The sequence below is a fragment of the Amblyomma americanum genome, chromosome 4 (genome assembly GCF_052857255.1).
Source record: "Amblyomma americanum isolate KBUSLIRL-KWMA chromosome 4, ASM5285725v1, whole genome shotgun sequence".
NCBI lineage: Eukaryota > Metazoa > Arthropoda > Arachnida > Ixodida > Ixodidae > Amblyomma > Amblyomma americanum.
In genome coordinates, this window is record NC_135500.1 from 53,008,683 (window position 1) to 53,034,904 (window position 26,222).

At 46.2% G+C, this 26,222-nt stretch overlaps 1 protein-coding gene across 3 annotated transcripts in view; it reads right to left on the reverse strand.

Annotated features, from left to right (window-relative positions):
• Positions 1–26,222, reverse strand: part of LOC144130118 (uncharacterized) — a 522,550-nt gene that overhangs the window by 424,203 nt on the left and 72,125 nt on the right. The gene's annotated exons all lie outside the window — the stretch shown is intronic.

Consider the following 26,222-nt stretch of genomic DNA (forward strand, 5'->3'; position numbering starts at 1 on the left):
CACCAATCAGATAAAAATCGCTTGGTTACATCTACGCGCCTAAAATCTACTTTCCTTCACGGTCCTTAAATCTCAGTTATTTGAATAAATCAGCCTTGCTGCATTCCACTGTAGGGTGAAGCCATTTACAACGTCTGCAAGTAGCTGATCCCCCTTGCGGTGCAGAGGCCATATAGTCATTCCTCAAAAGCGCCGACAAGACTTCGGCTTTCCCATCACAATTGGTGGTCATGCCACCTGGGAATCAGGAAAACAAAGCAGAGGCTTTTGCTAGAGTACTATTGGCCTGGATGTTTCAAGGACATGGATTGTTTTGTAAGGTCGTGCGACACATGCCAGCGGGTCGGAACGGCGCAAGATAAGTGGAAAGCGCCGACGGTGTTAGTATCGATCATTATTGACCAGCTTGACCGGTTGGTAATGCATGTAGTTGGGCCACTGCCCGTGACAGAATCAGGGTGTCGTTATATCCTCACCATGTTATGTCCAGCCACGAAGTTTCCAGAGGCTGTTGTGCTACGAGGTGATGTCGGATAGTGTTGTGGATTCACTGTTATCAGTTTTGGCCGAGTTGGATTCACTTTCAGGATCCAAAGTGATCAGGGTAGTGTATTCACTGGTGCCCTCACCACCTCATTTCTAGACCGGTGGTAGTGGTGAAAGGCATTTATTAATATATATGTACAGAGGTGGCCGGCGAGAGGCCCCTAGTGGGTCTCGCCTCTTAGGTTAGAAGGCGGAGTCCCTCATTCCGGGACCCCGTTGGTCCTGACCGCTGCGCAGGTCCGCCGAACCAGGGGCTGTTGGGCCGATTGTTCATGGCAGCCGAGCAGAGCCGCAACCCAGTCCTCTCGGGTAGGGGAAGGGGAGATGGGGAAGAGGGGGGAGAGAAGGATTTTGCCTGCATACCCAAACCATGTGAAAGGTGTCGGCTACCTTCCCACAAACTGAGCAGCGGCCGTCAAAAGAGTCAAAGTGCTTGAGAACCGCCGGCCACAGCAGGATGTTTGTAAAGAGCCTAAGGAGAGTTCGTACGCCAGCTTTACCGAGTCCCTTCATAGGAACCGGTAGCGCCAGTGTACGGCACGATAGTGCTCACTAATGTCTTTAAAAGAAATAAGAGGGCTGTGATCTGGGCTAAGCTCCGCCCAAGAAACGCCTGGTGCCCGGTAAGTGAGTGCGCTTGCTGCCTCATGGGCGGCTTCGTTAACTGGCATGCCATGGTGGCCGGGGACCCATATGACTAAGCGAAGAGTTGGATCGTAGTCGCGAGTACTCTGGTGAAGAATTTGATGAGCAAGTGAAGTGATCCAACCGAACTCAAAGTTAAGACAGGTTCGGCAAGAGTCTGTGAGGATGAATTTAAAGTCGGGATGGGAGGCTGCGAGGGCGATCGCCACCTCTTCCGCATGAGTTGAGCTGGGCGCTCTTAACAAGAGGCAGTCCACCTGTTTTCAGCAGCCGTGCACCATTCCCCCTGGAGTGGTAGCGGCCTGCACTGCCGACGTAGAAGACGTATTTCTTTAAACCATAGTGGCGGTGCAGGCCATCCGCCCGCGCCTGGCGCCAGCCGTTATGGCCCTCCTTGTTCATGTTAGTCTCAAGGGGTCGAACATAGATGGCCCGTGTCCACAGTTCGGGCACTCGAACCCGTTCCATCGCATGGTGGGTATGTCCGATATGTAACCAGTCCAAGAGGCGGCGACCGGACACGGTCTGAGCGAGACGCGAGTATTGGTTAACGAGATGCGCCTCGCGAAGTTTCCGACAGGTGTTCAGCTAGCAGTCGCGCGTTGGAAGTGGAGATAGGGAGGTCGAGGGCTCTCTAGAAAATTTTTCGGAGTACAATTTCCAAGCAATGTTCGTTATGCTTCGTTAAGCGGAGGTAAGGAGTCGAGTACAGTACATGACTAGCTACAAAGGCATGGGCGAGCCACACCATATCCTCACTTCGCAACCCTCCTCGCTTGTTAAAAACGTGGGGAGCCTTCGGCCCACCAGACCACCGACTTTGCGGAGTTTGGCAAGGGTCGTGTCTGCCTTGCGATTTTGATTAATGAAGAGACCGAGTATTCGCAGCTCCTGCGCTTCACGGATGGGCCGCTGGCGAGAGTGAGCTCAACGAAGATTTTGCATTTTGCAAAATTTTGCATTTCGGGTAATGTCGAATATGCACAAATTCAGACTTGAACGGGGAGCACTGGAGCCCACAGTACGTAGTATAGTGTTCTACAGTGCTTGCCGCTGCTTGCAGGCATTCCACCATCTTTCCCATGTTTCCCGTAGTAGCCCAGATGGTGATGTTATCGGCGTACAGTGCATGCTAAACACCGCTGACACCCGCCAGCTGTGCCGGGAGATGCATGATGGCAATAACAAAGAGATGTGGGGACAACACAGCGCCTTGCCATTTGCCCCGCGTTCCCATCTCAAACGCGTCGTACTCGGTTTCTTTTATGCGTATATAGGCCAAGCGGTCTTTTAAGAAATGTTTGATGTAGTTGAATGTATGTAGACCGCAGTTGGTCTCGTTAAGATGTTTTAATATGACGGCGTATTTAACATTGTGTAAACGCACCATTCATATCGAGTGCTAGGCCTATCTTCTCATTGTGTGGGTGTTCTATGGGTTCGAGAACCTCGCGATGAAGCTGTAAAAGTATGTCTTGTGCGGACTTACAGGGTCGAAAGCCGTACATAGTGTCAGCGAAGGTGTCCTTGCTCTCGAGATATTCCGAGAGGCGGTTACGGACCATCGTTTCCATCACTTTCCCTACACAGTAAGTGAGGAAGATGGGACGTGGGTTTTCTGTGTACAGGTTTTCCGGCTTTCGCGATAAAGGTTACCAATGATGTCTTCCAATCGGGTGGCAACGATGCGTCCCCGGTCCAAATGGCATTTATATATTAAAGAAGGGTGAGCTTCGCCAACAGTTTCACTATAACCTTATCCCTCCCGGGCGCCGTCCCCCTGCGCATTTGGGCAAGAGCCGCCCGAAGGTTGTGAAACTGGAAAAGATGATCCAGTTTCGGGTTATCGCTGCCTGCATACGAATTATCCTGCCCACACGGATCTTGATCCTGACTGAGGTACTGTGAGTGTAAGACGTTCGCGAGCTGCTCTGTATTTCCTTTAAAACTGTGCATCGCGCAAGTGAGGTGTTTCTGGGTTTCCAAGCGTTCTTGTGTAGGGCTATGAGATTCCTAAAGAGCCGTCAAGTGCTGCCGCTCGGCATCTGTCTTGCTGCACTGTTGCATCTATCTGCCCAGTTATCGTCAGCGAGCTGGACACTATACTCGGCAGCTTGCTTGCTTGGTGAGGTCAGAGATGCGAGCGCGGAGTTTACGATTGTGTTTCTGCCGCTGCCATCGTTTAGTGAGGCTCCGGCGAGCTTCCCAGAGGTGCATCAGGTGGTTATCCACGTCCGATGCACGCTTCGTAAGTTGTATGTGATTTTAGTGTGAACGTAGTGTTTGCATGAGTCCGTGTGCCCAAGTTGAGTAGCATTACTCCAAGCGAGAAGTTACTGGGAGCATCTGGCGGAAAGCATTCCAGTCGGGAAGTTTGGCTTGTGCAAGGAGGCGATGTAACGGTCGATTGTAAATTACAGTGTTCAGTATGCAGTGGTCGCTACCGAGCGTGCCCTCTGTGTTGATCCACTCTGCGTGTCGGTTGTGTTTCGTGAAGATAAGGTCGGGGCAGGTGTCCCGAGTGACGGAATTCCCTACGCGTGTCGGGTGGGCAGGTCCGGTTAAAAGAGTGATGCACAGCGCAGATATAAGTTCCGCCAACTTACGACCACGCGGCTCTTCCTTGCGAAAGCCCCAAATGGAACAGGGGGCGTTATAATCGCCCACTATCATGAGGGGGTCACGACCCGCGATCCTTAGCGCTGCGCTAAAATGTTAGAAAAGCTCAAGTTTTCACCACGTAGATGGTGTTACAGAGCTTGGCAACTACTTCAGTGGGCCCTTCCTACTGTATTTCGAGCATATTCTGCCTTGAGGCTCTCAGCAACATTACCTTGTCACCGATACAAAACATCTGTTGGCGAGCTGTCCGATCATAGTAGGCCTTACAACGAGCCTGGGCTGGATTCGTGCTGGTCTCCACGAGTTCCTTAGTGTTATGAAGGCGATCTAGCAGAGTCGACACAAAATCTGCTACCGTCGGGTGCTCTCCGCGTCACAAAAAAGGAAAACATGCCCGTGCCCTTCCGAAGCTTCGCGTACCTTTCGCAGAGGTTAGCGCAGTGACCTTCCGTACACCAACTCGGCGCGGCTAAATCAAGTGGATTCATTCGGCACTGACCGTGAAACGAAAAGTGCCCCAGGTAGGCGCGCGTCTCAGTAGCGCTTGCTTTCATAGCACAGTCTCTTAACCACGCGCTTAAGAACAGAATGCCACCATTCTACGTTGTTGGTCTGCGGATGATGGATTCAGCTGTGCACTGTCTTAATGCCGCACTGGTCTAAAAAAAACATGTTTTGGAGTTTCGGGGGATATTTTCGCCTGACGGCAATTGAGGTCAACAAAGTGCCGCCCCTGAATTTTTTCTGTCATGCTGTTTCGGTATCGGTTTCAACAGCACAGCGATGCCTGTGACATCAAAGAGTGCTTCTCTGTCACGTGAGGCATAAAAGAACATCCATATAATCGCTGCTTTATCGTTTTATTTTGCTGCAGTGCTGAAACCAGCCTTCTTCAATAGACGGAAAGACAAATAATGACAAATAATGTGGAAGCGGAGATAATATTGTAGGCTTTTCATGTCTCACGTGGCCGGTAAGCACATGTGTCCGTCATAGCCTTCACTCGGCTGTTGAAACCGAACCCGAAACAGCACGAGAATGAATTGCGATTATAAATTATTTAGCGGCCACAGGAGAATACCAGGTGGCAATCCATGTATAATAAAGCCTTGGTCATCATTACAAAAAAGAAAACAGAAACACAAAAGTTAGGTGTGTATACTCCTTTAAGTGAAGGACAACGAAGAATACGTAGTGTTGGTACACCTGGTTGTTTTGCTTTTTCAATGGTGGAAAGAACCAAGGGACGCCGAAACAACAACAGCAGGAGAAGAAAGGCGGGGTCAAGTGAGCTGGGAAGCGGGTCCTCCCAAATCACTCCCAACACCGCACTCGGAAGAATCGAACAATGACTTGAAACTAATACAGGAAAACAAGGCGCTCAAAAGGGAGTTAGAGCTAAGCCGCGAGGAAACCAGGCAACTGAAGAAAAGAATCGAAGATTTAATGAGGGTTACAGGCACAAAGAATGGGCAGCCCACCAAAATCTCCACCCAGCCCCGTTCCCGAACAACAGATACAACAAACACAGTCAAGAGAAAAGAGCCTAGAAAAGAAGCCGGAAATCTTTATGCAAACCTTGCAGGAGCAGATTGGACAGATGCAACAAAAAATGGCGCTGCAGGAACAGAATTTTCGCCGTTACGTAAAAACTCAAAACACACAGAAAATCACGAGCGAAGCCAGGGACAGGCTTTATCACGAAAGAAGATTGGGATCCGAAAGCCAGAACAACAACAATAATATTACAACATGGCCGAACAAAACACATTAAACATATGGCAATGGAACTGCAGGGGATACCGGCGCAAGCAGGGACTCCTGCAGCAGTACATAAGCACACAAAATGCACCCCCAGACATCATCATGTTGCAAGAGACAAATGTCACGCCAACACTCAGGGGGTATACATGCCAGGAGATGGGCCGCACTGCGACACTAATTAACAACAAACTAGTAACCATAGCACATTGCGAGATACCAGATACCGGGATAGAACACGTGATGACTGAGGTGATACCCAAGAAAAAGCATTATGCAAAAAGTACGTTCATAGTAAAGTTATACAGCTCGCCCAGACAAAAAGATGGCAACTTAAGCCATCTTTTCGCGGGGGCAGGCAGGTTAGCAAAATCCAACACCCTTCTGATAGCAGGGGACTTTAACGCGAGGGACACCAACTGGGGGTATCAGAAAGGAGACAGGAAGGGGCAGCTAGTTTGCATGGCCGCAGAGGGCACAAACTATACCCTCATAACGGACGAAAATCACCCAACGCGTCTAGGCAACAGCGTTAGACCAGATACCTGCCCCGACCTAACGTACGTTAGAGGAGCAAAGCAGGTCGAATAGGAAAACTTGCTGGAGAACCTAGGCAGCAATCATTACGTACTGAAGATAGCTATAGAATCCGAGAACATCAAGAGGAAGATAGGCACTGCCCACATAACGGACTGGGACGCCTTTCTGAAGAACAGTAAACACATGAAGGGGGAGATTACTTCAATAGAAGAATGGTGCCAACAGCTAAAGCAAATACAAAAACAATACACGCATGAAATAGACAGAAGAGAACAAACAACGGAAGTGGACCGGTGGCTACTCAAGCTATGGAGGCGAGACGCGGGCTCACCAAGAGATGGAAAAAACAGAGACTAAACAAGAAGCTAAAGAAGAAGATTGCTGAGGTCACCCAGAAGGCAGAGGAATACGCAGCGCAATTAGCAAGACAAGGCTGGCAGCAGTTTAGCAGCTCACTAAGCGGCACGCTCAGCACAGCCAAAACGTGGCGTATACTCAAGGTACCCCTGGACCCAACAAAAACCAAAGTTGCGAGCAACGAAGCAATTCAAAAGCTCGTCCACCAATATAACGGACAAGACGAGGAATAACTAGAGGAAGTACAGATAAAATGTTATGGCCGGGACAACCCGCAAGAATACGAACCGTACTATTAGGGAACAGAAAACCCGGAGCTCGACAACCCAATTACAAGTGAAGATGTGTATGCCGCCATCAGAGCAGTCACCAAACACACGGTAGCAGGAGCCGAAAAAATTAAGAGCTGCTTGATCCGCAACCTCAGTGATGAAGCGGTGGCCCAACTCACGGACTACCTCAATACACAGTGGGAAGCGGGCACGGTACCAAAAGAATGGAAACACGCGGAAATGGTAATGATACCCAAACCCGGCAAGACGCTACAGATAGTAAACTTGCGGCCCATCTCGCTAACCTGGTGTCTCGGCAAGCTTTACGGCAGTGGTCACCAAAAGAATACAGCAAAACCTAGAAGACAACGAGCTGTACCCCCGCAGCATGTCTGGCTTCTGGGCGAACCTGTCAACACAGGATGTCTTGCTACAAATAAAAGAAGAGATCCTTAACAAGGTCCCCAAAGCAGGCGAAAACATCATCATGGCCATCGATATCAAAGGGGCTTTTGCCAACGTCAGCCACGGAGCCATCATGGAAAAGCTAAACAAGGCCAAGTGCGGCAAGAGATTCCACGATTACGTGCGGGCATTCTTGTCAAAGCGCACGGCGACAGTAGGACTCAGAGACCGGCGGTGTGATATCTTTGACGCACCTAACAAGGGTACCCCTCAAGGCTCGCTCATTTCGCCAATTCTCTTTGACATCTCAATGACCGGGCTAGCCCAGAAACTGAACGAGATCGAGGGCATGCAGCACGCAATGTATGCGGATGACGTCAAGGTCTGGGTAAATCAGGGATCACTGGGCCAAAAAGAAGAAAAGCTTCAGAAAGCGGCAACATGCGTCGTACAATACGTCAAGGAGAGAGGCCTCGCGTGCTCAACCGAGAAATAAGAAATTCTGAGGATCGGAAAAAACACAACCAAGGAAAACATAGAAGTGTACCTGGAACGTCAACTCATACGAGAGAAGGACACAATACGCATCCTCAGCATGTGGATCCAGAGCAGCAAACGGTGCGGACACACGCTAGGCCTGCGTAAGCAATCGACGGAGCAAATCGGGAGGATGATCACGACATTGTCGCAAAGAAGGAGCGGCATGAAGGAAGGGGACACAATCCAGCTGGTCAGGAGCCTGGTGGTCAGCAGGGTCACGTACTCACTCCCGTACCACAACATGACGCAACAAGAGAGAGAACAAGCCGAGACTCTTATCATGAAAACATGCAAAACGGCGTTGCATCGGGCCAGAAACACGTCGAACGACAAGCTACTCAAGCTAGGTATACACAACACCTTTGAAGAGCTCAAGCAGGCACAACTTTGTGCGCAGCTGTACAGGCTCCAGCAGTCAACCACCGGCAGGGCGCTCCTTAAAATATTAGGCTATAAAAACATAAAAAGAACGGATGATGGATGGCTAACATACCTGACTCTTTTCGCCAGACACTGAAAGCTAGCCCCCTACAGATGAATATGGACCCGAATCTGCACGCGGCTAGACGACAAGCGCGAACAGAATATGTAGAAAAACACCTGGCCACTAAAATCAATGTGGTATGCACGGATGCAGCTCTATATTCGTGGGACCACAGCACCAAATAACATAGAGTTGCGGCAGTGACCGTGGATCGCATGGGAGAGCTGATAAGCAGCGCAACCCCAAGGAAGCTGCACGGTAACAAAGGGAGAAGAAGCAGCTGTAGCTCTAGCAGTGGCGGAGGGTTGCCGTAGAAACAGATCCTTGATAATACTCAATGACTCCATAGAAGCATGCAGACACTACACGGCAGGTAGAATCAACAAAGGGGCGCTGCGAATCCTCCTCGAAGCAGGGCTTCCGAACGAAAAGATACAGCATACGATTTTCTGGGTGCCGGGTCACACCGGAATAGAGGGTAACCAGAGGGCCGACAGTCTAGCTCGCGAGCTCACATACCGAGCGGGACAGTCAATGAACCCGGATGCCACTACGACGGTGCAACCAACGTACGCGAAAATACAGAGGCAAACGAAAAATATATCCACCACCTCACCCATCTTTGGCACAACATGAGGCAGTCGGCTGGCGAAGGCTGCAGACAGAAACATTCTCAAATGTACACATCCTACATAAAATGTTTCCCAGTCAATACAGGGACACATGCCCATGGTGCGGGGCCATCCCAACACTATATCACATCACACGGGAGTGCAGAAATAACGTCTCTTTCCACAAAGAATAAAACCCAGTGAGGATCAGTGGGAGGGCCTGCTCACCAGCGGCGTGCTCACAGTCCAGAAAGGATTGCTGCAACACGCTCTCAAAGTGGCCAAGCTCAGCGGTGCTCTGGAATAGAGGCGCCGACCACTCAAGACGACGGACACTTCAGTAAAACGTGAAGACCTCCGTTAGCCGCTGAAAGCTGTAAATAGAGCAGTAGTTATTCCATTCCATTGTACGCCTGCACTTCCCGTCTGTGTGCAAAGCCGAAAACAGGCTTTGAAATAACCGGCTGATGTTCACTGAAGGAAACACATCCTTGCAGTGTTACCCAACGAACTCCACTAAGGCAAGCGGCACACCGGGAGCAGCAGTTAGGGTCCTCGTCGCACGAACAGGACGCATGCGGTCATTCGCTGAATACTGGAGAAAAGAAGTGCACCGTTGACCACTCGCACTGACAAGAGAGGTGAACTGAGGTCGCGCTGTGTGATGACATGATGCATTGCAAGGACAAGATTATGTAGCGGCGCCTCTTGCTTCTGAGTGAAGGAGTGCTTTAATCGCACGCAGAAATCAGTAGTACCCAGAAAGCACATTATCACACTTTCTTTGGACATGTCAATACATTTAACGACTAAATTTGCATAGGAAATAGGAAAATTGTTATTGTTATGAACACGGCCGGGGTGTTAAAATCGAAATTACATTTCTTTCCCTCTATTAGAGAAAATTGCGATAACGACGATGAAGCTCCTTGATAATCGTAAACACGGCTGCGAATCAAGCCATTATCTTCTGCTGATGCGTACTTCTCTGAAGTTCTTTACTCCCGTATATATAACAGAAATCTCTGAGAAAGCTAGGCGCCCTTAAATTTTGACAGTGGATTAGATCAGCTGTATATTCCTCTCGACAAACGTGTATAGTCCTAAGGATCCCATTTTAACAGAGCAACAGATCTTGTTAGTTCCCGCTATATCACCGTTCTCGGGGTGGAACGTTGGCAAAATGCACGTACGAGCGCTCACTAGTTACATCACTGCGACAGTCGTGTCACATGACAGGTACTTTGAAAAGAGTACTTGTACTTCTGCGTGAGACGTACTTCGAAGGACAAGAGAAGTGTAGCGGCCATGTAGTGCGCACACACACGACAGAACCGTCGTGAGCCTCTGTGGATGCATTTACTCGGCGGCCTTGATATCCTCTTGCTCCTCGCCATGTATATACGCACGGATGAGGAGGTCCCGCATGTGCTACTTTTGAATAATATGCAGCCGGTTTGCCGCACCCCTGCTGCTTCCGCAGGTTATCCACAAGTGAATAGACGCGACAGTCATGCGGATTGTAAATGTACAGGATATTGTTTATATGTCTACACGTAGTTGCAATGTGTTGCTGGCGAACAGTGCGTCATTCAACTGTTTTCAAACGCTTGCGCGCGAGTGGCATTATCGTTTTACGTTTTTAGTGTGATTTATTGTATATAAATTGTGTATATACTAGCTTTACTCCGCCTTCTCTCTCTTTATCATCCTTTCTGTTACTTCCCTACCTATCATATTCATCTCCGCCGCCTGCAGATCGAAGTTTTAAAGGGGAAAGCGGTCGTCAACACTGACATTCTTGTTTTTCGATGAATTTGGCTGAATTTTTTTATTCATGTGCAACATTCGCGGACAAAAATTTTGAAAACTGGAAAATTGTTAGATATTGTTGAAGAAATATTGAAGGTAATACTACATTCTTCTGATGTGTAGCAAAATCTTTTGTTTAAGTGTTTCCATCGATCGCATCGAAAAATTCAGGCTGCCATAGAAAACCAAGGGGTAGCAAAAACGTTAATAAAAAATGCAAGACTGCCGTCGGGTGATCTGTGGATATATTGATTGCTGTAGTGAAATTTGACATTATATTAAAAGTTGCGTTCTTAAGTGGCTTCCCGCTCAAAAATGCTTTTGTCCAGAATTCCTGGTATGGTTAGCAATGCATCCAAACTAAAGTAAGCAGAATTTTTTATCTGAAATTTTATTTGCAAGAGTATTTTTCTCTTCTAGATCTTGTGGAAAGCCTCAAGACTAGAAAAAATCTCTAAAAGACCGCTTTAGCCTTCAGTGTATTCGTGAATGTTTGCTAGAGGTCATGATAATCTTAGTTTTCTCCGCCAACGCACAATTTTTGGTTTCCATTTTTTTTTGTACTGTATTTGCCGAACACATGTATAGACTACGAACAAAATGTCGCATCAAGAATTCACATTTCTTGGGGCCAAAAATAACACATTCATAGTATTCGATGTTGTTCACAGGGTCCGACAAAACAAACGGAGTCCAAATAGACTACACAGTCGTGAAGAAATGAGCTCCGCAAACTCAGCAACCGCACAGAGAAGCTGGTTTGAGAAGAAAAAGGCCGGCGCCGTCTGGAAGACGTTGAAGTTACGAGCGTTAGCTGTTTGGTTTACTAGATGAAGAAACCGAGGAAGAACGCGCCGCTCGTCTCGAGAAATGGAATGTAATACCTTTTGAAACAAGGTGGATTGCCACCGTGCTCGGCTAAGCGTGCACGCAAGCCGCCTAGCGGAACGATCGCCTCCTGGCGCCATCTGTAACACAAATTACGATGCATGTCTACACATTGTCGAATTGCATCCCCTCAAGATACGTCTCAAACAAATTGCTTCACTTGGGGGGTCAATGTGAGCCTAGAATTCGGCTATCGGTACAATATGTTAACGCTTAAGTTAGAAATTGTATGTATACAATGTATACCTATTATGTAATTATGGTTTTATTTCTATACCACTGCCCATAGGGTTTTATTTGCCTGCCAAATTCGGTATACAACTGTTTCCAGATGGGTGCCTGTGTTGTCGGAGTATGTATAGTGGAACGAATGAATGCATATATGTGGGTGGGTTGGGACCCGTGGGTCCCATTTGAACCCAATATAGTTTCGTAAATGTGGCGGAGTGCTTGAATGTTGCTTCACTTTCGCCACCGGTTGGCCCGGTATTGCACTGCCTCCGGGATCGGCCTGGGTCATTATACCGCGCGTCTTCTCTATCATGTCGTCCTATCCCATCTTTTAACTCTTCTACTATCTGCACGTGGCAGCGATTGTGGCTCGCCTTGAGCCAGTGGGCAGGCCTGTGCACTTTCCTTTTCATTTTTCCTGGCAACAACAGAAGAATTAATACACGTACTGATTACGGGACAGTTTCCCCTCCCATTTTAGGATTTTTTTGTGAGGGAAGGGGGAAGGATTGAGAGGGCGCAACCAATTTTAGTGGCCGCCATCTTGGATTCGAGAAACCGAAAGTATGCAGCCAGTTCGTCCCCTGACGTCATACTCACATAGTTCCACCTATGTCCACCATATTAGACCGGGACACCATCATTGGCACGCGGAAATAGTTGTTTCTACGATGCTATTGTAGTTGGCGCTAGAAGTTTCAATGCGAGATGCGCTGTTTTCTAGTTGCAGTCACAGATGGTGCTTTGATCTCAGTGTGTTAGGAGACCTCACGAAATCTCGAAACATGATGAGTAAGAACTAACGCTCTTAAAAAGCAATAAATGTTGAGCACCACGCTTACATCTTCAGAGTGCGCCAGGGTTGTTGCCCTTGGTGCAATGACGCCCCCACAAACAGCGCGGATCCACACGGGATAGAAAGGCAAAGGGACACTTGCGTAATGTTAAGGTGGGGATCGGTGTCGCTCTCGACGCAACCGCGGTCAAGACGACGCCCGCACCGACCCGGACAGGAGTGCCGCTGAGTGAAGGAGTTCGTTAGTGGAGAAAAAAGACTTGGTTTTGATTACATATTTACAAGCATATGAGTTCTGAAGTGAGCTGCATCAACTGCACCCGCCGACCAGTTTTATACACTTCGTATTTCCTAAATTCCCCAGGTTGGGCACGCCCTCTCCGTGGTAGGAGTGGCCGAAAACTTTCACCCGTACGCACAAATTGACACCTCCGCACACATGGACACGCCCCTGGCATAAGTTGACCCGAGAGAGGGGGGGATGCGGTCCGGTCGGTAGAGAAGCCGGGGAAGGTTAGTAGACGGCCGCGGCCGCTTAAAAGGCGGCGGCGGCGTCGGGACTCCAGAAAAGAAACGTTCTCAGAATACTGCTCCCCATTTGGGTCCCACGCCACGACCGGGCGAAGCGCGGTAAAGGCAACATGCTGACACATGGCGAGAATTGCTGTCTCGGTGGCAAATCTTGAGACCTGGTGGCGCCAATCCTAATGATACTCAGTTCGAACAAGCCAGATATATTCAAGAATTGCATGTTATCGAGCACATGCCAGCGGAAAAAAGCTGAGCCCCAGTAAACGAATAGAGTTACCTACGGAGTCCCTCCGTTCCTTCCGAAAAAAACTCCGGCGCCAACGCAGCAGCATGGAAGCTTGAGCACACCAGCCGCGGCTTGATGGCTTGGTTGGTTGGATAGTTAGGTTACACGTGCGCTAACCATCCAACCAACCAAGCCACCAAGCAGAAGCTGGGGTGCCCAACCTTACATGATGTTGCGTGAGCGCTGGAGTCTACGTCAGAGGAAACGCAGGGACTGGAAAGTGGACCTTGTTCGTTCGCTGATGCTCAGCTTCTCCCCGATGGTTTGGGCGTTTGGGGCAACGGAGGGCCGGATGCCAGCAGTGTCGTCACGGGCCTCGCTCGTCATCCCACTGAATCGCTTTTTCTTTTTTTTTCAATGTGTATCCTGTCGAATCCTCCTTCGAGGCTGGAACGTCTCTCTTGCCCTCCTCTGAGCGCTGGCGCCTATGGCACTCCCCGTCGTCGAATTGCCCGTCGACTGGGGTCTTTTCTCTTGATGCCGGAGCTCCTGTCATTCTTGCGGGGTGTGCTTGACCTGTTGAGTGATTGTCAGCGTGGGAATAAAGATGACGGCCAGGCTGACGGCACTCGGACACCTAAAGAGCATTGGCTGCCGACACCCGACGATTCCTTGTGGCAAACAGTCTTTTCATCAAGCGCCTCCAGGGTCCCATAAAGGGAAGATCTCGCCAGACATAGCGGCTCTCCGGAGACGCGCGGCGCACTGTCAAAGTGCCTTTTCGACTGCAGCATTGCTTGGAGATCTGCTCTTTCGCTTGGAGGGTTTTTGAAGACCCCTTTTTCCGCCTGTGATGCTTTGTAGGTGCTTGTGCTAGATTGTTTCAATGTAGAAACGGCACCCGAATACCTAAGCCTAGCTTCTATGACATCCACCGCGCGGTTTGCATCCCCACTCAAGGTACTTTCTGCAGTCGGACTAGTAGCGGAGCGTGCGTTGCTAGTACACGCGTATACGACGCCATGCGCAATAAATTCCCATCAGCTCGCATAGAGCAGTTAATTCACGGATTCACTTAACTGCTACATTTTCACCCCTGTTTGTCCGTCTGCTCATCCGTCCATCAGCGCCGCGAGAAAAATCTTCTAAAAGAAAAAAAAACACGCGAAAAGGTTAACGTTTTAAGGGATTAGAAGGAAAGACTTATAACTGTAGTGCCACGTAGTGGTGACGGCAGTCGAAGGAGCGATGAAAACGGACAAAAGGTCTTCTAAAAGAATACTGTTTATTGGGCGGACTTTCGCCCACAATGGACTGAATCACTCGGCGGCGGAGAAGCGACAAGTGCGCTCGGCGGTCGTCGAACAGTATCATCGCCGCTGTCGGCCGTGCTCAATTTAAAGCTGATAGCTAACTTTCTAGATAAAGCGTAAAAAGTTAATAGAACATTCTGGAACAACGTAGAAACAGCTCTGCCTGGCTGCGATCGATCGAGATAAATCTGGTAGCGTCTTGCGTCGCAAACGAAGCGATAAAGCGGCAGGGCCGCAGATTTCAAGAATGAACACTGCAAAGATTCGCGGCATTACTCCCCTGTTAGAGAAGCATCAACCCGATGCATGAATACAAATAATGAGACTATCAACAAATAAAACGGATCTTGCGAAAATTGAGTGTGGAAATGCAGCGTCCTTTAGCGCGCATAATAGGGCTTCAGACGGACGACATGGATAACTTCTTATCGTACGCGGCGTCGCTGGGATGCAGTCATTGCGCCAGGGATGACTTCATAATCCAGTTCACCTAGCCGAAGAGGAACCCTGTCTGGGCCGAAATAGTGACGCAAAAGCTTTTCACTCAATCCACGGCTGCGAATGGCTGTCCAAACCCAGACTTGGTCTCCTGGCTTGTACTCCGCGTTGCGTCTTAGTAAGTTTTAGCGTCTGGCGTCGGTCCGCTGCTGATTTTTATCCGTAATCGTGCAAGCCTTCGAGTTTCTTGTTGTTGTGGTTGTTACCATCCCTTCGGTTTTCTTCTGTTGTTGTTCCCCTCACAAAATGGCACATACCCACAAGGGGGATTGGCCATAACCAGGCGGTGACTATTTAAATTGCAGATTGCATATGGCAAGCGTGGGATGACCTAACAAAAATTGTGTAACTGTTTCCGTAGCAAAGGAGGTTGCAGGAGGTTAGGGCGACCTAACAAACTGAAAATTATGTAAGGGAATTAGTAGAATATGAGTAGGAATTGCAAAAAGTAGTTACCCAAATACGAAAGCTTATGATGGTATGGGCAGTACGAAAGCTTATGATGGAAGACGTTTTGAATCTAGGAGATAATTTTAAACAGCAGAGCAAACATTCTCATTGGCATGGCCAAGCATAGAAGCGCCAAGGGACAGAACAACCGCAGAAGACAGACGCAAATTGAGATTCTGCATTGGAACCTCTAATAGTCGCCTCCGGATCATTGAGTAGCGACCACAACAGAGAATAAAGTGCTCAATAGCTTACGGCTCAGCACAATACGGACACAATGGGCAGATCGCCAGACCAGGCCTGTAGAGGTAAGAATTTAGTTGCGGCACCCGGCAACGAAGATGCGTGAAGGAAACTTCAAGTTTGCGCGATCGCCATGCTTTGCTTCTGCAAGGGAACAGGAGGTGTTGAAAGTCGTCCAATGAAGTAAGCGCTGATTCGCCAAATTTTTTCATTACAGTGTACACTCGAAATCATGCCGCCGTGATGTAAGCAGTGGTTGGAATGGGGTCAAAAATCGGTCCACTAAGGGTTGCCTTCGCTAGAGCATCAGCTGATTCATTTAATAGAAGACAATTGTGCCCAGGAACCCAAATAAATCTAACTGATTTGATATGTTGAGGGATCAGAAATTTTAGTATCCGAAAGAGCTGCGATTCAGTGCACGCAGACAGGGAAGTGCCTAAAAATAACGAGTCCGTAACAACTATTACCGCTGATAGAGATGGGTGCCTTGTGCAGAGCCAAAACCACTGCTAGAAACTCAGCCAGATAGATAGGTGTGAAATCTTGAAGACGGAGAGAAAAATACCAGTCAAGGAACTGGGAGTAAATGCCTACGCCTGCCTTTTCGTCACACACAGATCATCAGTCGCAATAGCAACATGTGTGCAGAAGGTCGACAAGTAATCCTGCAACATACCATTTAACAAAGAGAAAGGCAGTAATTTGGCATTACGTGGGTAAATATCGTCGAAGATGATCACAGTTGAGGGGATGGACCGCACCGGAAAAATTTCAGGTATTCGCACATTTAGTGTGCCCAGCAAGGATTCAACAAAACAGATTTGGGGAGTTTGAAGCCGAGACCAACCGACACCCAAGAACTCCACTCGCTGCACTAGGAAGATCAAATGGGATGCATGCTGCTCCGAGTCGCAAAATTTTAAAAACGTCTGTACCGTCACCAGGCGGAACTTTCTTCTGTGCGTTGAAGGTAGGCGCCAACGTCGACGTTCCCTTCTGTAACGTTGGGCAGCATGGCGTGTAGCGTGGTCGCGGCCTCCCTGCCATGGACGAGACTTAAAGGCGTCATGTGGGTGGTCTCCTGCACTGCGGTGTTGCATGCGAAGACGCACTCGGCAGCAGTGGCAGCATGTGGACACTTTTCTAAACGCAACACTGCTTTTCGCAGCTCCGTTTCTCCCGCAATCCTGTTGCCTGGCCTGAAGTGGGCGTCTACTTGGGCTTCAATCATCGTAGCAGTGGCACGTGTGTGCGGAAACCAGCGATAAACTGCAACCAGAGCGGCGCTGCAGGCTACCGGCTGCAAGGATAAAAGCTGGACTCGTGAACCACACGGCACTCGGCAGCAGTGGCAGCTTGTGGACGCTTTTCTAAACGCAACACTGCTTTTCGCAGGTTGGTAGCGTTTCTTTTACGCCTTTGTAGCTGTAAATTTGCTGTCGCTGCCCTGCTGCCAACTTGCAAAACCTGTGTATTTTGGTTGTTGCTTGCTTCTTGAATTGGTCGTTGCTGCTTCTTGAAGTCCCAATGTCGGGAAACAATACTTGCCTTTCCTCTAATGAGGCTGTTGACCCCAAAGAGGCGTTTATGTCTTGTGTGGAATGTACCCAATCTTACCATATTGGAAACTGTGCTGGTCTCACAGAAAAGCAATTTAAAAACCGAAGCGCGTTATGAAAGCAAAAATGGACATGTCCCAGTTGTAAAGCAGCTAAGCAGAAAGATGAAAATCAGAGTGATAGAGTAACTCGGGAAGAGTTTGCTGGATTGCGGTCCCTATTGATCAGCATGAATGAAAAGCTCGATGGGCTGGTGCCCCTAAAAGAGACGATTTCTAACATCGAAAAAAGTAATGTCTGACAAGTATGATGAACTGCTGAAACGTCTTGCTGTACAAGAAAGCGACACAAAAAATGTGAAAGCAAGGGTAGAGAAGCTTGAGCAAAAGGCTCGATGTAGCGAGACGAAGACTGAAAAGCTAGTCACTGAAATCAATGAACTTGAATGGAGAAGCCGTCAGTTAAACTTGGAATTTCATGGAATTCAGGTTACTCCGAACGAAGACTTGTTGATGAAAGTGAACAGCGTGGCAGGTTTGTTAGAAGTCCCCGAACTGAGCAAACTGGATGTTGATGCTATTCATCGCCTTCCGGCGAAAGCAGGCAAGGTCCCAGGAATAATCGTTCGATATGCCCTACAAGCCACCAGGGATAAATGGTTGGAAAATAGGCGGAAACTTAGAAACAATGAGAGCAGTACTTTTATATTAGAGAATATGACAACCCGATGCCGGCAACTGTTTCTAACAGCGAAAGAGTTGGCAAAGAAAAAGGGCTACAAATATGTATGGTTCAGAAATGGCAAGATTTATCTGCGTAAGGCAGACGGTGATTCTTCTGTCATTGTGCGCAGTGAACGTGACCTTCCGACATGATCTATCTGAACAATCAATCTTGATCATATTGCTTCTTTTAATATTTTATGTGTGAATCAACACGTCACAACTTTCCCCTGCCACATGAATTGAATGCTGTTGTCTCGGGCTATCAAATAAGCGCTTTGAAATGCCTTCACATAAATGTTCGTTCCCTTTGTAACAAAGAAGATTCTATCAAGCATTTTATTTCGAGTTTTTCATTTCAGTTTGATGTGATAATGCTCACTGAAACGTGGTGTGAAAATGATCACCTTATCAGTCATTCTCCTTAAATCGCCCAAATCGTCGTGGCGGAGGCGTAATGATGCTACTAAAGGAAGGGATGCAATGTGAACTGCTTTCTCGTTTCTCTGTTTCTTGCGGTGATTACGAGGTTTTGACTGCGAAAGTGAACAATTCTGTTTTCTTTGTATGTTATCGCCCGCCCGACGGAAATGTTGAAAACTTTTTTGCGTTCTACGAAGAGTTCTTATCGTTTATTTCTGAGGCTGGTTACTTTGTTCTATCTGCTGGCGACTTTAATATTGATTTGTTAGGAGATTCAGCAGCTAAAACAACTATGAATATGCTCATTACTTCAAACGGGTGCTCAAACCAAATCAGTTTGCCTACTAGGATCACAGAACATAGCGAAACTTTGTTAGACCTAATTATTACTAACTCGGTCAGTGAAAATAACATTGCGGGTGTGATGACCTGCGACTTGAGTGACCACCTTCTCACCGTCATAATATTAGATAGACACAATCATCATAGTAAAAAACAATTTATAAATGTTCAAATAATAAATCCTACTCGCCTAGATGCCTTCAGGAATGACATGCTAAATTCTGATTTCGAATATCTTCTTGCGATTAATTGCGCTGACAAGGGGTATAACATGTTCGTTGATCACATCGCTGAAATATATAAACGCCATTTTCCGCTTAAGCAACTGAAACTTGGAAGGAAAATACGCAAGCCTTGGATCACGCCAGAGCTCATTAAAAAGATCAATGAGAAGAATACTATGTACCATCAGTTTATAAAAACTAAAAATCCCCAAAAACTTAAGCAGTTTAAGATATACCGAAATCAGCTAAATAAAGAAATAAAGTTAAGCAGACAAAACTATTTTCATGCGGAACTTGACGCCTGATCTCGTAAGCCTGATCTTTTGTGGAAAAAGTTGAACACTGTTTTAAATCGCAGTAACTCGTCCCCAAAAACAGATAAACTTAAAATCGGTGAAGTCGAGATATCCGGTTGCGCCCTGGCAAACTTATTTAATAACTATTTTGTGCAGTGTGGTGATTATTTTCCAGTGTCTGAATTTTCAAGATTCATGCCCCCTAGTAACCAATCTACTTTCTTTCTTGAGGCCGTTAGCGAAGAACAAGTTCGGTCTGTTTTTATGTCTCTTCAAAACAGCTCTAGTTGTGACGTTGAAGGTATGCAAATTCGACCGCTTAAACATATTATGGATCTTATCGCACCGACTCTTACCCATATATTTAATCTTTGTTTTTCATGTGCCGTTTTCCCACAAAGAATGCAGGTGGCTAAGGTTAGGTATTGTTCAAGAAAGGTGATCGAAATGACATCAAGAATTATCGCCCTATCTCAGTGTTGCCAATATTTTTAAAGGGTTTAGAAAAGATTATTCATGAGCGCCTTTCAATTTTTTTTTCAAAAATATGACCTTTTAACCCCAGCTCAATTTGGATTTAGAAAGCATAGGTCCACGGAACTAGCCTTGATAGAACAAAAAGAGTTTATTTTATCACAGTTTTCAAGTAAGATGGTTGTACTGGGCCTGTACATTGATTTCACGAAAGCATTTGACTGCATTGTTCATTCCATTTTACTCAAAAAACTTGAATTGTATGGAGTGCGTGGATATTGCTGGAATCTTATAAAATCTTACCTTGGCTATCGGCGGCAGTATGTTCAAATAGGTGAGCACTGTTCCGACCAAAAACCGATTGCAAGAGGAGTGCCTCAAGGCAGCATTCTTGGACCTTTTCTTTTTAATATCTACATAAATGATCTGGTAAATACATGCGCTGAAGCCAAATATATATTGTACGCCGACGATGCCAGCATATTTTTTTCCGCTACAGACTGTGAGCAAATCAGCTATATAGCAAACTCCGCCCTTGTAAAACTTCTGGAATGGTCTGTAGTAAATTAGTTAGAAGTTAACACCAACAAAACTAAGGCTGTGCTATTTAGACCGAAATCAAAGCAGGTAAATATGAACGTAGATCTTATCTATGGCACCAGAAAAATAGAAATAGTAAGTAGTAATAGAATTCTTGGGGTCACGTTTTCGCAAAATATGCTGTGGGATATTCATGTAGATTCTGTTTGCACTAAATTGTCAAGTGTCGTTGGTATTTTATCCAGATGTAGGTCTATATTACCTTTCAGCGTAAAAAAGCTGATATATAATTCTCTTTTTTACTCTCACCTCTCTTACTGCTTTTTGGTATGGGGATCTATCACAGTAAAAAACTTAACAAAGGTGTACGTCCTACAAAAAAAGATAATTAGGCTTATTTTTGATGTCCCCTACAATTCTCATACACATGCTCTGTTCATTAAAGCAGATATAATGCCTGTCTGGAAATTGTTTAGCTATAGACTAATTGTTGCCTTTAAGTACGAATTAAAAGAAAATCGAAATTTCTTTCGCAACCTAGCCAAGCTAGAAATAAAGCCTACATCCTACACTATACGTCAGTCTGAATACTGGAAGGTGGTCACTCCCCGTGCTAACTATTCTATGGGTACACTATCGTACATTTTACCTAAACTTCTAAATGATCTGAATAAATGTGGAATTGATTTAGGTCGCACTACAGTTCGTGAACTGCGCCACGTGATATGTCATGTTTTTGAACAATTCTAATATTGATTTCCTTGTGATACATTAAATCGAATCAATTTTGCGTTTCTGTATGTTTGTATTCCTGTATATTTCATGTATGCTCCTGTACTGCCTTGTAGATGGGACCGTGGGCTCTAGGCAAGCTGTTCAGCAGCTCTTACCCACGGCCCCTCCATCGTTTTGATGGAAATAAAGCTATTATTATTATTATTATATTTATTATTATTATTATTATTATTATTATTATTATTATTATTATTATTATTATTATTATTATTATTATTATTATTATTATTATTATTATTATTATTATTATTATTATTATGTAAGGTAGTATGACGTCCCAGGTATTGTGTTCGGCATCGACATGCATAGCGAGCATATCGCCGATGATTTTGTTCGGGCGCTCGGTCAGCCAGTTGGCCTACGGATGGTGTGCAGTTCTCCTCGGTGGCTGGTTTGACTGTTTTACAGGATGGCTTCCGTTAGTCCCGCCGTGAATGGTGTTCCTCTGTCTTTTTTTATTTTTTTTTGGCAGCAGCGGGGACACGTCGACATTCCTTCTGAACCTCTGGTTTCAATTCGCAGTTCCCTGTTCGTGCCGCGGCAACGATACATCGGACCACGCCATAGCACCGATCTTCAGGGAACGTGCGGTTCAAGCAAGTCGTCTACGTGAACACCACTACAAGGAAATCACCGCGGCATACGACGCTTATCTTGGTGACGTCACTTACTACAGCGCTGGAGTGGCCGGACTGCCTATAAAAGCAAGACGAAAATCCTGCGGCGCTCATTTTGGCAGCAGTGGGGACACGTCGACATTCCTTCTGAACCTCTGGTTTCAATTCGCAGTTCCCTGTTCGTGCCGCGGCAACGATACATCGGACCACGCCATAGCACCGATCTTCAGGGAACGTGCGGTTCAAGCAAGTCGTCTACGTGAACACCACTACAAGGAAATCACCGCGGCATACGACGCTTATCTTGGTGACGTCACTTACTACAGCGCTGGAGTGGCCGGACTGCCTATAAAAGCAAGACGAAAATCCTGCGGCGCTCATTTTGGCAGCAGCGGGGACACGTCGACATTCCTTCTGAACCTCTGGTTTCAATTCGCAGTTCCCTGTTCGTGCCGCGGCAACGATACATCGGACCACGCCATAGCACCGATCTTCAGGGAACGTGCGGTTCAAGCAAGTCGTCTACGTGAACACCACTACAAGGAAATCACCGCGGCATACGACGCTTATCTTGGTGACGTCACTTACTACAGCGCTGGAGTGGCCGGACTGCCTATAAAAGCAAGACGAAAATCCTGCGGCGCTCATTTTGGCAGCAGTGGGGACACGTCGACATTCCTTCTGAACCTCTGGTTTCAATTCGCAGTTCCCTGTTCGTGCCGCGGCAACGATACATCGGACCACGCCATAGCACCGATCTTCAGGGAACGTGCGGTTCAAGCAAGTCGTCTACGTGAACACCACTACAAGGAAATCACCGCGGCATACGACGCTTATCTTGGTGACGTCACTTACTACAGCGCTGGAGTGGCCGGACTGCCTATAAAAGCAAGACGAAAATCCTGCGGCGCTCATTTTGGCAGCAGCGGGGACACGTCGACATTCCTTCTGAACCTCTGGTTTCAATTCGCAGGTTAGTCTTTGGAAATTATTTCTGCAATTTCGCTTGTAACCCACTGTCCTTGCTGCTGCCAAGTGAGTGTCCAATGAGTGTCTAGTGAACATGAGTGACAGTGACGGTGTCTCAGAGTGTCTAGTTTGTGCATCTGAAATAGATGCCGGCGATATATATCTGAGTTGTAGTGAATGTAATTTCAGATATCATATAGGAAAATTCTCTGGTATGCCCGAATCTCAGTTTACTTCTATGAGAGAAACAACTAAGAAAGCATGGCGTTGCCAAACGTGCCGTGTCGGTAAGACTCGAGGTGGGCAGAAAGAAAAGCCTAAATCGGATGTTTCATCGAATACAGCTGGCAAGTGTAGTGTGGAAACGGCTAAATTTGCCATCGCACTTGCAGACATTCAGGCTAAACTTTCAGTCCTTCTAAGTCTAAAGGACACTGTTGACAACATTGACCAGGCCATTCAACTAATGTCTGAGAAGTATGACAAAGTCCTTGCTGACACGGCACGCCACGAAGAAGAAATTAAAGGGCTGAAAAAGAAAGTGCACAAACTTGAGCTTCAAGATCACACAGGGCTGGACTCGGTGAAAGAACAACTAAATGACCTAGAATGGCGCAACCGAAAGCTAAATCTCGAATTCCATGGGATGGAACAAACGGACCAAGAAAATTTATTGCAAAAAGTAAACGATGTGGCGAACACGCTAAAGGTACCAGCACTTGATAAAGATGACCTACTTGCTATTCACCGCCTCCCGACGAAACCCGATAAGATTCCAGGCATCATAGTCCGCTTTGCTAGGCAAGAAACAAGAGACGTCTGGTTTGAAAAGCGAAAGGCTCTTCGTGATGCTGAAACTGCTGTCTATCTTCAAGAAAACATAACCAAACAGTGCAGGGAACTACTCATGGCAACAAAAAAATGGGCAAAAGACCACAACTTCAAGTTTGTTTGGCACCGTAATGCAAAAATCTACGTCCGGCGGAAAGAGGGGGACAGCGCTTTGCGTATCAAGTCTCAGAATGACCTGCATATGATAGAATCTGCCACGGAGTAAAAGGCCCATTAGCGATGTATTCTAGTTTCTTCGCTTATGCACTATGGCTCGTCACAGTTACATTTTGCCCAATGAGGCAATCAAGTTCATTGGTTCTGATTTTAAATCGTCTTTCAAGGTGTTTCATGCAAATTTGCAGTCCACCAGAAATAAGAGCACTTCTCTAGAATCCCTCTTGAGTCAAATAAATGTTCAGTTTGATGTATTCATGTTAACAGAAACATGGTATGACACTGCAGATTACCCTTTTTGCTTGCCCGAGTATGACTCTTGTACTCTCAATCGAGAGTACGGCCGAGGAGGTGGTGTTATGATGTTAATAAGAAAGGATATAAAGTATGAAAGACTACCTGTATATACACGTTCTTCAAGCGAATTTGAAGTTTTGTCTGTTCTCTCGCACCGTAAACTTTTTGTTACGATATATCGCCCACCAGCAGGCAACCTTGACACATTCTTCAACTTCCTGGAGTCCCTTTTTTCATACACAAATGACAACGACCTAAGTCTCGTTTGCGGAGGAGATTCTAACATAAACTTGCTTGAGTCGTCTAGTCCTGTTAAACACTTTAAGCTAATGCTAGAAATGTATTATATTAGAAATACGATCAGTTTGCCAACAAGAGTCACGTTACAGTCATCTACACTAATTGATATTTTTCTAACTAATTACCAGTCGAATGAGCTTAAATCTGGTGTCTTAGCTTACGATATTAGCGACCACCTGCCGATTATTCTATGTGTCAAATCTCCAAATAAAGAAAAATTAGCACAGCGTAAAGTTACGTTCCAACGGATTTTGCCCAACCAGCTGGAAGCATTTCGCAGGGATGTCATGAGAGTTGACTCGTCAGATGTTTTTAACAGCTCGGATGTAAATTCTGCTTATGATTGTTTCATTCAAAAGTTCACTGACATTTATATATCTTGTTTTCCTTTTGTTACTATTAATTTATCCAGAAAAATAAGAAAGCCATGGATTTATGGAGATCTAATGGCAAGAATAAAAATAAAGAACGACATGTTCCACAGGTTCATACAGACCAAAGATATTATCCTCCTGAGAGAATTCAAGAAGTATCGGAATAAGCTAAATAAAGATATTAAGAAAGCTAAAGCACATTACCTAGAAAAGTCTTTTAGTGCAGTTAAAAATAATAGCAAATCAACATGGAGGAAACTAAATGAAGTTCTGTGCCGCTCACAAAGAACTAGCCCAGTGGAAGAACTTTTGATAAATGGAATAATAGTTAATGGGGCTTCCCTAGCCGACGCATTTAATGATCACTTCGCTAGCCTCCCAACCCCTCAGCTATCTAGACATACAAAGATCTCTAATAATCCTCCTTGCCCACACAGCTTATTTCTTAAACCTACTTCAGACGAAGAAATTTCTTCTGTATTCTTGAATCTCAAGAATTCACGCAGCTGTGACACTCAAGGTATGCAAATCGAGCCATTAAAATACGTTATTGATTGTATAGCACCTGTACTAACGCACATTTTCAATCTGAGTTTTACTACAGGTACCTTCCCGAAACAGCTTCAAGTAGCGAAAGTGAAACCAATTTATAAAAAAGGAGATCACAATGACCTCGGCAATTACCGTCCCATATCAATTCTGCCAGCGTTCTCTAAAGGATTAGAAAAACTTCTTCTGGTTCGCCTCGTTTCCTTTTTAGATACATTAGACGCATTGTCGAGCGCACAGTACGGGTTTCGGAAACATCGGTCTACCCAATTAGCTCTACTTGATCAAAAGGAGTATATTTTACATAATATCGAAGCAAAAAACTTGTGTTGGGTGTGTTCATTGATTTCACTAAAGCTTTTGATTACCTGAACAGAACCTTACTCCTCGAAAAGTTGGAATCCTATGGCATTCGCGGAAATGCATGGGAATTAATTAAATCATACCTCTCTCATCGTTGTCAATTTGTTGAGGTCAATGGTCACCCTTCACATTTAATACAAACTCACACTGGAGTTCCTCAAGGGAGTATTCTTGGCCCCCTTTTGTTTAATCTATACTTAAATGATATTGACAGTCTTGATGATCGAGCTAAGTTTGTAATTTACGCCGATGATACTAGCATATTCTTTTCTTCCGATGACAGCACTGAATTGTTTATGATAGCCAACTCTGTACTCGCTAAGGTAGCTGCTTGGGCACAGGAAAATGGCTTGGTAATCAGCATTCCTAAAACAAAAGCGATTGTTTTCCGTCCTAAGACACGACAGATTCCACCTAATTTAACGCTTAGTTTAAATAATACGGAGATAGAAATAGTGAGTGAATTTAAAACGTTGGGAGTGATCTTCACGGAACATATGTCCTGGGAGAGACACGTCGATTACATCTCAAGTAAGCTCGCCTCGATTAACGGCATTTTGTACAGACATAGAGATTTCCTCCCTAAAAATATTTTG